Source organism: Camarhynchus parvulus, chromosome 2, assembly GCF_901933205.1.
Source record: "Camarhynchus parvulus chromosome 2, STF_HiC, whole genome shotgun sequence".
In the NCBI taxonomy this organism is placed as follows: domain Eukaryota; kingdom Metazoa; phylum Chordata; class Aves; order Passeriformes; family Thraupidae; genus Camarhynchus; species Camarhynchus parvulus.
In genome coordinates this window covers 115,257,477-115,270,157 of record NC_044572.1, presented here as the reverse complement: position 1 = coordinate 115,270,157, position 12,681 = coordinate 115,257,477, and the positions used below count along the sequence as shown (strand labels likewise).

The 12,681-nt window shown below is 42.0% G+C and overlaps 1 protein-coding gene across 1 annotated transcript in view; it reads right to left on the bottom strand.

Moving 5' to 3' along the window:
- The window catches only part of CLVS1 (clavesin 1), a 96,182-nt gene extending 89,378 nt beyond the window's left edge, over positions 1-6,804 (bottom strand). The window contains exon 1 of the mRNA XM_030944058.1: positions 6,624-6,804. The gene's annotated coding sequence lies outside the window, so the exon portion shown is untranslated. The remainder of the gene's footprint in view (positions 1-6,623) is intronic.
- Positions 6,805-12,681: the final 5,877 nt, after the last annotated feature.

Sequence of the window (12,681 nt, the reverse complement as noted above, 5' to 3'; positions counted from 1 at the left end):
TGTTGCCAAAAAACAGCTTCCAAATACTCATTCTATCAACAGATCCATTTTTAAATGCATTTCAGAGTTTTCTGATAGTGAGCTGAGCTATAACCATGGATTACAGTTATCTATAGATTATCCTGACTATCACCTGGAACAGACTGCACTAAAATACTTTATTGGTGTGAATTGATACATTGCAAAATAATCTAAAATATGTATGAACAATTTTGTCACTCAGAATCATAGGGAAATCATGAAGTTTGCAATCCACACTAGCACCATTGCCTTCAAGGAGCCTGATATACATCAGTGAATAATTTGGTTCTCCCACTGCTAACCCTTGACAATAAATTTAGTGCTCCATAACTACCCAGTTTAACTGTCACTGCACTTTCTCAAATGGTTCTGATTTATTCTGATTCCCAAGATATAACAGAAGCTTCATCTCCATTTTCACCTCCTCCCACACATGGCAATTTCTCCTTCTCTTCCAGTATTGTGTACAGCTCTGATCCATCTGCCAATTTTTTAGATGTTTACATCTTTGTTCAGTTTGGTGCAGGGTTGTTTTTTCTTCCAAATGAAGATACTGGCCTTCTTTTCCTATTTTGAATATTGTTGCTGTGTATTGGCACATTAAAATGGGTTATAGTCTCAACAGCTGTTTTTCTATCTTGTGAATCTTTGGTCCCAAGGGACTATTTGCTCTTCTAATGTCTTTTCACAGCTGCTTATAATAAATCATCCCTCCAAAGGAAGAAAATTCAGCCTTAAATGAAAAAAAAATTACAGAGTTTTGAAATACAACATACTAAAATCAAAACAAGGAGGGAAATTTCCACCAAAATTGTGGTGTCACATACAATTTTGGCTGATTCATTTTCTCCCAGCAAGGGAATGACAAGGGACAGTGAGTGTTCAGCATGAGTAACATACTGCAAGTGGGATACAATTTTCAGACAAGCAGCTTATATTTTTTGCATAATCCTCAAAAAAATTAATAATAAAATAATAGTAATAATTTACTATACAAACTAAAATGAATTATTTTTGAAAGTATACAAAGCACTTTTCAGTCAAAGATTTTAACATGCTTTACTGCTCTCTCTTCAGAGACAGTTTCTGGGTCAGCATTTAATCCCTGTTTGCACTGCATGCCCTGGAAAATTGGTCAAAACCTGCCTGCAGTGATGATGGCAATTGTCTGGATCATTTTGTTCCTGCCCATTTACCAGCCCCTGCAACACCACTTGCTTCTTTAAATACCTCATGTCCATTTGGCCCTTCCCCATCCAATTCAGTCCCAGAAAGATTTTAGCTGTCTCTTAATTTACCAAATGTTTTCCATCCAGTCTAAAGCTATCTGCCATGTGAAATTTCATTACCACAATTTTCAAACTGAAAAGGCACTAGCATTTCATTCTCACCTGGTACTAAGAGGCATCACTGCTAAGGTTTGGCTCATTATATAATTCCTAACTCCTAGCATTTATACAGATATTAGCTGCTGAAATCATGCCAGAGAGGAAGGGAGTGGGCAGGGAGGGAGGGAAAATGGTAATATAGAATGATTTTATCTCAGAGCGTAGGTGTCATCTCATTAAATTTCTTTTTGAAAAATATTTTGATGTTAATTCTGGAAAATCTCTTAGGGCTATGTTCTGCTTAGCAGGGGTTGCTCCATAAGGACAGGCGAGGATGAATCCATACCTGTACCTATAGGAATGGTTCCTATGGCCCTTTGTGGCCTTGTGGTGCCTTAGTAGAAACCTGCACTGGAAGTGGAGTAGTCAGACCTAGAAAGAAACTTACCCTAGTTCTATGAAGCAATTTTAAAAGAGCAATGAGCAAAACTGACTCTCATCCTTGGCTGTGAGACCCTGGCATCTCCCACAGATTGTGGGGAGCAGAACAGCTCTGAGTGATGTGACTGAGATCCCAGAGGACACATTTCCCCGAGCTGGGAACAGATCCTATCCCTCCTGAGCCATAAGCCTACATGCTAACATCCAGGGAATCTTTCCTCATCATCCCCTGGACCCTTTGTCAGACTTTCTCCTATATTTGCATGTCTCCGTCATACTGAGGAGCCCAGAAGAGGACCCAATATTCCAACTGTGGCCTCACCACTACTTCTCTGTAGTCTTTCCCAAGGGACCAGACTCTCCCAGTGAACATTATTGAGTTAAATATTGTAAGGCTTTCTGCTCCAAGTACTGTTTCTCCTGTAAACCTTCACTAGGAATTTGTTGCTTCTTGTCATTATGAAAATAGTGAATGTTTGTGACTGTAAAAGCTGTGTGGGGAATTTGATGGTTTCTCACATTTTCCCAGGGTAGAATCTCTCAGCTCAGGTACAAAAACTAACATTTCCTTCAGTTCAGTAAAAACAACATGTCATGCATTCCTACTACAATCTTCTTGCTAGCTTGAGTTAGTTACAGATTGCCCTCAGGCTACATCTAAATGTCCAGTGGTGCCAATTTAGTCATGGCACAGCACAAAACATGGCAGAAACTCAACTGATCTTCTCTGCTCTCTGCACAGTATGTAGGGCAGGCATGTCTGCAGCACCAACCTGAAGCTATCCTGCTATTCCTACAAACTGCTAGGCAGGAGGAGAAACAGACAAGGTTGACTAGCAAATGTAAAATTTAAAAACTTCCCCATTGTCTGTTGACCTAAAATGTGCAAAACTTATTAACTACCTGAATATTAAGGAATTGGTCCACATGCCAAGGAGGGGAACTTATACAACACAGAAATAAAAAAGTTAAACAAAACAGCCTTAACCTCAAGAGTTTGGTTACATTTTTCTTCAAATCATAGTTTTTAAGTTGAAGTATTCACCAATTACAGATAATCTGCAAATCCCTTCTGTGGCGTGACAAAGAAGCAGCAATTTATGAGGAACTTCCATGTCAGTCACAGTGCAAGCATCACCAAACAAAAGCACCTGGCCACTCCAGAGTGGACAGAGGTCAGTTCCTCCAATAATACAGAAACATCTTGCAGCAGAAATGAACAGCATGCAAACATGAATTCTGACCTCTAAGCCTCATAAAGAAGCTATATGTAGAAATCTGACAGCGCACAATCATAACACTGGTGTCCAAAAATGCCTAAATGCTGTAGGAGTTGTGTTACAACATCTGTGTGAAGATATGCAGAAGAAAGAACAAAACATATTAACAAGATATTCAGTACGGCATGTTTAATAACATGAAGTTCATCTAATTTTGCACTTGTTTTACTCCATGCTTTGGAAAATTATGTTCTTTCAAAAAATGTGAAATGCAATGGTGATATATTGCTGTTGACTTCTGTCTGCTTTATATGTTATGCCAGAGAAAAGCCTCTGTATCATATCATTGTGGGAGGAGAGGGAAAGGGAAGGGGAGAGAAGGGAAGGGAAAAGGGGAAAGGGGAACGGGGAAAGGGGAAAGGGGAATGGGGAAAGGGGAAAGGGGAAAAGAAAGGAGAAAGGAAAGGGGAAGGGATTTCTGCCCCCAGGAATTAATGCAGTCCTTCTGGGTTTTTTCCTCTCATATCTACTGAAGTCTGAGCACAAACACAAAGCACATAGAAATTTCTCTCAAACTTGTAGAAATAAAGCTTAATATAACTTTATAATACTGTGTGGGTTTGTTTTCTCAGTGGAGAAACATATCATATTTCAAGGAGTTTATTTCTATAAATATTACTGAAGAAAACAAAACAAACAAAGCAAACCAAAATTGCAGTTAAGTGTTTGGAAATTCTCAAATTAAATCAATGGAGCAGCATTAGATCAAGAGGGAAAGGAATTACAACTCTTCTGATGAAAACCATGTGAACTTCTGTTCAGTTTTTCCACTCTGTAAGAGACTAATGTTGCTTCCTTTTTTTCTTGTTTTGTTTTGTTTAACTAGTAGCACCCAATTGTCACATCTTGTTTGTATCTATGCCAGAGAGACACTACAGTACAAGGCTGTGAGAGAAAATAAAACTCATTTGCTAAGCAATAGCATGATAGCTTCAACAATTGCATGCTTAAGTTAACAACTGTATGAGTTTACATATTTTTGAAGGAAGTATTCTCCATCCTTTTATGAGGCTGATCATTACTATTTCAACTGACATGGGCCTTTTTTTGGAAGATGAGGAGGCTGCTGCTACATATTTCAGTGAAGTGACATCTGTGTTCGAGGCACGTAGAGTTTAAGGAATCATGACCCAGTGCTATGGCGTGGATTCTGCAGTTCCTCCACTGCTGAATTCAGTTGCACTGCTTGCTCTACTACTCAGCAGCACTCAGTGCTACTCAGAATATCCTGTCTCTGCAACTGATTTTAAGTTATAAATTATGATATAATAAATTAAGAAGGTTTTCTTGAAAAGGTCGCAGTATCTTTCATTGTTTTGGGTTTGTCTTACAAAAGTATATTTTTTAGAAAATACTCAATAGTTTTCAGAGGTAGATGAGTCAACAGAATTCCTAAAATCATCAGCACAGATAAATGCCTGCACAAGCTGGCTCTGCAAACTTCAAAGTGGGATAAAGACTGCAAATGAGGAAAAGCTCTACAAGGTTATCTGACTTATTATAGGAAAATTAAACCAGTACCTTTGCTATGCAGTGCATGGCATAATACTGTTACATAATATCTCATGCAAATGTCAGCATTGTATTAACTTTTAGTACTGGAGATAATCTATGTTATCATCTGATTACTCAGACAGCACATGAAAGCAGACTTTCTGTAATTTAATTTTTTCTTCCAAATATAATCCTGTCACTATTTAGTGATGGACAAGGAGTAGCCATCTTCTCCTTAACTTAATTATTCACAGAGCTTGTTAAAACTGAGGAACCAGCATTTTGAAAAGGGGAAACTCCCTTTCTCCTATGACCTTCCTCACCCTCTCAGGATTAAAGCATTGCAAACAGAATTAAAGTCAGGCCAGCAGCATGCATGGGGTTCCTCCAGCTGTTATTTGCTTTGCATTTATTTTCTGTATGAACATCCTCACTTCTTGCAGAGACCAAAACTTAATTCTTGACTTCCTGCAGGAAAGGACCCACATGCTAGACGTGATTCACCTCACTTCTTCCCTGCACCCATCACTGTTTACCACCAGGAAAGCAATACCATTGACTGACCTGGCACATTCCCCCCTCCCGTTAATCTCTCCTCTCTCTTTGGAATGAGAGCAACTGGTCAAAACAGGCATCAATGCACTGAGGAGCAAATGGGTATCTGCTGCTCTTTGACAAGCTCCTCTATGTCAATTCCTGGCTGTAGCTCTCAGTTCATTAACTTAGCTCCCAGTTTTAGCCCTTTCCTCTGCACGCCTCTCATCTCTCCTGGGTCTCCAGTTGCATCTGGATTTTCCCTTCCAACCTGTGCTCTTTTCCTTCCTTGCCCAGCACCTGGGCTGCTGAGCTGATTTTTACAGTGCCATGCCCCCTTGCAGGAAGGATTGAGGCTGGTGATGGAGAAAAAGACAGGAGGGGAAGGAAAGGGCAGGAAAGAGAGGAATGTGTGGAAACAGGGGCAGGGAAGAAAGGAGGCGAGGGAGTAGGGCAGGGAGGAGAGCAAACAGGGAAGGCAGAATGGAGGAAGGCAAAGAGAAGAGAATCAGAGAAGCAGGGCAAGGACGACTGGAGGAAGAAGAGGCAGGATATATAAGAGACAGGAAGCAGTAAGCAGGGCAAGGAGAAGCAAGGGAAACAGGTGAAGCAGAGGAGGGAGGGGAGGTAAGGGAAGTAGAGGCATCAGGGCAAAGAAGAGAGGCAGGGAACAGGATAAGGAGACAGGGAGGGAGCAGGTCAAGTAAGAGGCAGAGGAGGCAGAGAGTAGGGAGTCAGGGCAGGCATGAGGCAAGCAGTGGAGGCAGGAACATAGAGACAGAGAAGGCAGTGAGCAGCAAAAAGAGGCAGTCAGGGCAAAGAGCAGGCAGGCAGCCGGGATGCAGATGTGGGAGAGGTCGGTTGGCAGACAGGAGAGGTATGTTGGGAGGCAGGAGGTAGGGAGGTCAGGGAGCTGGACAGGCAGGAATCAGCAGCCAGCGCTGGCAGGAGACAGGGAACAGGAGGAGCAGGACAGGAAGCAGGCTGGTCAGGCAGTGGGAAGGAGGAAGCAGGCTGGCAGGCAAAGAGTAGGGCCGGCAGCAGGCAGAAAGCTTGGCTGGAAGGAGGCAGGAGACAAGAGGGAATAGGGCTGGCAGGAGACAGGGAGCAGGACAGGGAATAGGCAGAGCAGGAGGGTAGTCAGGAGGAGGCGGGGGGGAGCAGAGCAGGCAGGAGGGGGCAGGAGGGAGCAAGCAGGGAGCAGGGCAGGCAGGCAGGGGAAGCAGGCAGGCATGGGGGGCAGGCAGGGAGCGGGCAGGGAGCAGGGCAAGCAGGCAGGCCGGGGGAGCAGGGCAGGCAGGGAGCAGGGCAGGCATGGGGGCAGGGCAGGGCAGGCAGGGAGCAGGGCAGGCAGAGCAGGGCAGGCAGGGGGAGCAGGGCAGGCAGGGAGCCGGAGGCCAGGCGGAGCGGCCGGGGCCGGAGCTGTCCGCCCCGCGGTGCTGAAACGCCGCATCCCGGGCCCGGCGGGGCGGGGGGAGCGCCGAGAGCGGCCCTGCGCAACCCGAGAGAAGGCGAACCCAAATACCTGCACAGCGCCGGCAGCTGTCGTGGGGCGGCGGGGGGCTGCGTGGGGTGGGCTTTTTCCCCCTGTAGATGTCCTTGCTGCTGAGCTGTGTGGGCGAGAAAGATCTCCTGGCTCCCGAGTTCCGGCTCAGATCTCTCTAGAAAACTGAATGAGCGAGCGCCAGCTCCACGGGGCTGTGATTTTTTTTTTTTTTTTCTTTTAGGAGGCGTGTGCGCCAAAGCCTGGGTCCTTCCACTGCCGTCCCCCTGGGTCCTGCCGCCCGCCCGCTGCCTCCCGGCGCTCCCGCACCCCGGGATGCGGGCTGGGAGCTCCGCGCCGCCGCGGGAGGGGTGGGAAGGGGCTGCTGGCGGCCGGGAGGGCTCAGCTCGGCGGGCTCCCACCCAGCGGCACTGGCTCCGCCGCCTGTTTTCTAGCATCGCCTCTTCCCCAGCCAAAGTCGGGCAGAGCACAGCCTCCTGCGGCATTTACAGCAGCCATGGAAAGGTGATCTAATGGGCCGTGTGTTGTCCGTGGGCTGCCTTAATGAACATGGCAGCCTGGGTTTAGAAGAGAAGTTTGTCTGGGTCAGACTGCAGGGACTGTCCTCAACAGCACCCACGGCAAACGTTTAGTGAAGAATGTAAAAAACAGGACAAGCTTCACCCCTGAACTCTCTCAGCCCCTCTTCCAAGTACTTCAGGTTCAGGAATTTCCCCAGCAACGCAGTGCCTGAGTTTTCGGGATGAATTTGTCCTCTTTGAATTCTCACAGCATCTCCTAGAACACTTTTATATTTCTAGAATGTCCTTCCATAATGCCCTTTGATTAGGCCATCTAACTACTTCACAAACTTTCATTAGAGGTATGTGTAAGCTTTAGCTGGTGGTGTGGAAAGAACAGGAGAAGGGAACTTCTGTCATTAAATTAAGTTCTAAAATAATTTTCTGTTCAAGCTGCATAAGACCTATATTAAACTGTACTTGGAAGACTTAGGGTGATGCAATGACCAAATTCACACCCATCTGCTCCTATCAATATCAAAATAATATTAAATGTACCAGAAAAGTGGATTTCTTCTTTTGTTATAACCTGTGCATTGTGGAGCATAATTCCTGGGAATTGGTGGACTAAAGTCAACTGATTTTCTTGATTTCTGCTTTCAACATGCTTCCTGAGTCAGATACTGAAGCATCTTGTGTAGTGAAGAACTAGGTGGTAAATTATAAAGACCAAATTCTGCAGAGGAAATGGCTAAATAGAGTAGGATTCTTCAGCATGGATAAAAAAAAAAGGAGAGGAGTAAGTGTAGATAAAATAGCAGTGTGGGTTTTTTTCATCATTCATAGTATTTCATAATAAAGAGTAGTGTGAGGAAAATAAACTGGAACAATATCTCAGTATCATTTCCAGTTTTAGGAGTAGGAGAAATGAAACCCACTAGGGTCTAGCTTTGATTAAAACAAAAGGACATACTTCTTCACAAAGTATTTAGTGAATCTGTGGAATTCATTTCCACAGGAATTCACACTTCAGAAATTTGTAGGACATATCTGTGGAAGAAAAATCCATTAAGACCCTTTAAACATGAAGTCATGGCCTCTGACTCAAGAAGACCCTCTTCCACAAATTACTGAAGGCTGGACTAATATTTGGGAAAGGGTGATTATATCTCTGCCCTGCTCTTATTCTTTACCTTAACCATCCAGTGCTGATCACTGCTAGAGGTAGACACTGGGCTGGATGGACCTTTGATCTGACCCAGTACTGGCTTCTCTTATATTCTTACATACAAAGTAGACTTTGAGGATGTGAACACAATTGGATTCCTTTCAGCTTTTCTTTCCCTTAAAAGGGGAAGATCCAGTGGTTTTGCTCTTTTTCAAATAGTGTACATTCAGAGTCACTTGCTTTTTAGAGGAAACACCCCCATATTAATGAGCAAAAAGAAAAAGAATGTGTGGGGAAGATGACTTGTGCTTTTAGGATAATTTCCATGCAGAACCATTAATATAGCCCACATCATGTGTAAAACTAGAATATGAGGATTTGGCATCCTATGACCCAACCACATTGACAGGAAGAGAAGAAGCAGAAGCTCAAAGGCTGAGAGCTCAAGACTCTCACAAGAGCATTTGTCCCAGCACTTGATGGAAAAGCACTTCTAGCCCCAGGAAAGTTAATATTCAGTTAGTAAGTAGTCTCATTAGATCATTATTTTCTGCATAGAGATCAGTTTGGAGATAAAAGAATAAGCATTCTGTTTTCATAATCCTGTTCTAAGCTTCCACTCTTGCACATATGATAAAGATTAATGTACTAGCTACTGTAACTATGCTGTACTTCCTTGGGAATTGTTAATAATATTAAGTGGAATGAACATGACTCTATAAACCAACTGCCTTAGGCAGTCAAATGAGTTGCCAAATTGGATGTATGCTTAATATTTGGGGATTTAATATTTTTATTCAGTTTAATTTATGTGTTTTTTTCCTCCCTTACTGTTGCTGTTAAGTGACCAGTGCCTGCTGAGGCCCTGGATGATTGACACGTACCAGAATACTATGATAGAAGCAGATCTCTAAACATATTACAACAGGGCCTTACATTGATCCCAGTGCAAATATTCTTAGGTTTCTTTCTCATCACCACTTTATCACTTCTTCATCGCTTTCTTTGTACAAAATCTACTCTGTACTCTGAGACCATGCTCCAGGTCATATCATTCTTTGCATTGTCCCAGTCATTACACCTCATCTGACATTACAATCTCAGAAAAAAAAACAGTGTTGAAGGAATAAAACTTTGAGTTTCATAAAGGTCTGGGACATTAGGAACTCCCTTGCTGGTGTGCTCAGACTGGAGCTGCAGCCCTTTCTCATTTACAGTAGAATAAACACAGCTAAGGGGAGAAAAATGTGCTGGTTATCACAGTTTGTCACTGAAGGCATCAGGACTGACTGCACACATGGAGGAAATAGATCCGTTTTTTTGAAGGGGAGGATATGTTATGTAGCCTTTTCTGAAAGTGAAACAGAACTTTGATATGAAATTTATTCTAAACTGACCTTCCGTCCTGCCACACATACTGATACTCTGTTAAAAAAAAAAAAAAAAAAAAAGAAGAAGACAAACGGGGAGGTAACAAACTTGAGAAGCAAACGTATATTTTCACCACCTGTCAAAAGGATCCAAGTACCTTTCCTAACCAAGGAAACCATGGAAGGTCAGAGTAGCTGATTGCTCCATAGTCTAGGCATGATAAATAGTTTCTACTCTATTTGCAGTAAAATATTCTGTCTTAACTCAGTTTGACTAGACACACAATCTCGCAACATTTTTGATTCCCAAGATGTGTCATGAAACTAGGGGCTAGTCTGAACATTTATGCATCTCTGATATTACAGATATTACTCTCTCATTCATACAAAGCCCAAAACCATTGAAACATTTTAATTCGTCACTGTAAGGAATGAATTTTTTAACCCTAAAAAAAGATTCCAAATAGATGGAAATCTGGTTTCACTCTGCCTTAAGACTGAAACAGAGATATATATCTTTGTATCACAGACACATACTGATCTTCAGCATTTTGTAGGGTTAGTGTATGTACATGTATATTCCTTAAGCAGGGATGTTGGATCAATTAACCCCACTAGCTGTCTCTTCCAACCTTGCTCATTCTGTGATTTTCTGATATAAGAAGAGGAATAGATTCTTGATGCAATTCAGTATATACCTGGTGTCAGTCACTTTCTCTGTGTGATTTCTCCAATATTTAGAATGTTTTTTACCTCTTGTGAACAGGGAATTTAAGAAATAATATAGTATTGGATGTTCTTGTAGCTTTAAATTTTATTTTGCAAACAATTTGCTGCAAGTTTCTAAAATTAACAGTCAATTTTAATAATTAATTGGGAGTTCATTCTTTTTCTCTAATCTACAATTACCATCTGGTTTTATTTCCTTTGAAAGTAACCGTATTGAAAGCCCCAGTAGGTTAAAAAATAATAATGCTAAAACTGCTTAGACCCAGTAAATCATTATTCTTAAGGGACAAGTAACTCTTAGATCACAGTTCAGAGGGATTCATGTTTTAAATCCTCCCAGGTTTCCTGAACCTTTAAAATATTTAAAAATTTATGCCCAAGAATGCAAAACATATGCAAATTGATTGTTCATATGATTTATTTAATGAGAAGGGTCCAATTTTGCCATTTTTAGTCTTGATGTAGAGAATTCACTCTTTTGCTGAGTTCACATGCAATCACCCCTTCTGCCACTCTCAGAATAGCATGTAAGTGGGACATGAGCAGAGCTTTGGCCTCGAGCATGTAGAAGGGTAAAGATGAAATGTTCCCAGCTCCATGGGAATTACAGGAGCTTGTGATGAGATCCAACACAGAGCTGGAGGCCAGCAGCAGAATTCAGGTAAAGTCAAGCTCTCAGAACTGCAATCCAGAACTTTCCTTCTCAGCTCTTGCCTGACTCTGAACCAGTCTGAACCCCATAGATGGCTTATTTTGGGATTGTAAAGTTCACAGTGTAGACCTAGGCTGAGTAGCTTGGATTTAAAGATCAATCAGCATTTGAAAAACTACAGATATCTCTCTGACATTTTGGTGTTGGAAACGTTGACTTTAGGCCCAGATGTGCTGTTAAAGGAGCAGATTTGGCCTGATGTCTTCAGTCGTTTTAACTTGGCAGCACTGAGTGTGCTGACTTCAGTGAGATAACTGTGATTTAAATCACCTGGGGACCTGCTTCTATTGAGTGCAGTTACTTACAAAGTCAGTGCTTCTCTGTCTAAACAATAAGGCAGTGTCTTGCTAAAAAACTATGTGTCCTTTTGCAGAGAGAAATAAATTGTGAGTTTTCAGGTTTTGCATAGCTACAACATAAATTGTATGACCTTTAAAGAATAGCACAGCAAAACTTTGCCAGACTGTCTAAGATGAATATCAGAAATAATGTTCTTCATGATGCAGGGGTAATGCAGCCTAAGGTAGGCTTGTAGGGCAAAAAAAAGTGTACAAGGAGGTAAGTAGTCCAAAAAGTAGATGAGTTCCTCAAGGTTTAGGATGACTGTTAAAGAATTGATTCAGAAAAGCCCTCTTGGGAAAAACGTGGCTGATAACTGCTGCCTTGCTGCATTGGGATCAGTTTGCACATAAGCAACACTTCAGTCTGATTTGTAGCATACTGGTCTCATATGCGATTTGTTAAAAGCTTGAAATATGTAAGCTGTTTAATGATAATTCTCCAGTGTGTTAACTTCAGGGTTCCTTAGCTTCCCAAAGTCTGTTGGATATTTCCTTTTCGTATAATAGTTACAACTTGCTCCTATGCATTTGACCAAAGTAGCTTTAACAGAGAGTTTAAAGTGTGAGAATGGAACATGTGAAGTGATAAAAGATGATTTGAAGGTTGGTAGTTGGATTGGAATAGTTAGAGATGAGGCAAATAATAGGATACTCATGGGATTTCTTAGTTTGTTATGTGATGATTTATTTCTGAAATGGTTTTAAATTAATGGTGTACATAAACACATGCAGCTTTGGATGGCAATAGCATAAATCAGCAACAGTAATAACGACTGTGAGTTCTAGCATGTGTAAACAAGCATATGTGCAATATAAATTGTATTATCTCAATGCCACTGAGGATATAGAATAATCTCACATTTGCGACCGAGTAAAAGCATAAATTTTTGCTGGAGATATAAACAGATGGTGGATACAATGCTGCACTGGATAGCTGAAGTCTGTTGAAAACTGAGGAATGTGAGTGTATTGGTATACATGTACAAAAATAGAGACAAGAATTACGGCTGCAATCCTGAGCAGATATAAATCAACACCATTTCACTGACTGTGGTGGAGGTGTGCTAACTAGCCAGCGCAGGAGTAAATCTCTGTATATAAAACAACTGTTACACCCATCAGCAATCTGATGTTTTACATTACTACTTCATCCAGGAGCATAAAGGTTGTATCAATCTGCTGAAGCCACTCCAGAGAACCATTGTATTCTTCCTGGGATTCAGCACTGGAATCAGGGTGTAAACAGCACCAATCTCATC